General features: G+C 44.8%; 1 pseudogene; it reads left to right on the top strand.

Annotated features, from left to right (window-relative positions):
* The first annotated feature begins 329 nt into the window (after positions 1 to 329).
* On the top strand, positions 330 to 790 carry LOC117244101 (annotated as a pseudogene).
* Positions 791 to 1,193: the final 403 nt, after the last annotated feature.

Consider the following 1,193-nt stretch of genomic DNA (forward strand, 5'->3'; position numbering starts at 1 on the left):
GTTTTACTGTTTGAGTCCCTGGTTTTCTGATAACCTTTTGTACTCTAAGATTAAATAAATGAACCACATCACGAATCCCACCTTGTGGATCATGACAGATACCCAGCTGCAAGGCAAATATGACATCAGATATAGGCTGGACTGGCAAATGCCACTGTTGCCACAGGTCTGTCCTCACAGGGCAAAGCAAGAGCTTTGGGATCTGACGTCCAGATTTCACGAACTGATTTATTTTTATGATGAGTGTGCTGAGAGCAAAATTCCAGAAGGTAGAAGATGGGGAAGCTCAGTGTTGGGCATTTCTGGGAGATTCAGACAGCCCAGCCACAATGGATTACTGGAATACTCCATCAGCAGCATCCTGGTGGAGAGGGACACTGAAGATGAGGCTATTGTGGGCCTTTTTTGATAATGGGTACGTGTGGGCAATCAAGCCAGGTGAGTTCCTAGCATTCACCTCAAGAATCACTTGATCACAGATCAGGATCAGAAAATGTTCCTACTGTGGGAATCACCATGGATTGTAAAAAGTATGGTGGGATTTATGAAAACCTGGTGGTGGGTGAAGACAACGTGACGGATGTCAGAAGCAAAGACAGTAACAGCAGATCTATTCCTACTGGCATGAGCCCAAAACCCAGATCTTCCTCTTAGGCAAAAAGAGAGTCCACAGAAGAGTCCTTAATTAGAAGGACCAGGATATGACTGTGAGCATGAAAGTATGACACAAATAGTGCCAAAGAGACAGACATCTGCCCAAGCACAGACAAGGGAATTAAACCTGGTTTTGTTGCAGATGTCTTTGTCTTCTACCAGATGAGGGGTGCTGGGCAGGCAGCAGTGCTGGGACAGCAGCAGTCCACCTGAGCAGGTGTGGTACAGAAGGGAGTAATATGTACCTTCCTCATCAGGATGCTCTGTATTACTTTTGTGGTCTCCCAGCCATTTTGGGTGGTTTCTCCTTGTTATTCACATTTTACTAATTGATACTGGGGTAAAGGTCTCTGGTAACATTAGCTTTGTGAAAAGGCAAGATGGAGGGCAATGTCTTTGCCCTCTTGGTCACCACTTTGTTGTTTAAACCATGCCCTGATTCCAGTCATGGGTTTTGAGACCTTTCTCCTTCTGAAAGTGCACCACAATATGAAAGATAAACAGAACTTGTTAAGTTCGAATTTTTCCCCCTGAACATG

Source organism: Parus major, chromosome 3, assembly GCF_001522545.3.
Source record: "Parus major isolate Abel chromosome 3, Parus_major1.1, whole genome shotgun sequence".
NCBI classification, from domain to species: domain Eukaryota; kingdom Metazoa; phylum Chordata; class Aves; order Passeriformes; family Paridae; genus Parus; species Parus major.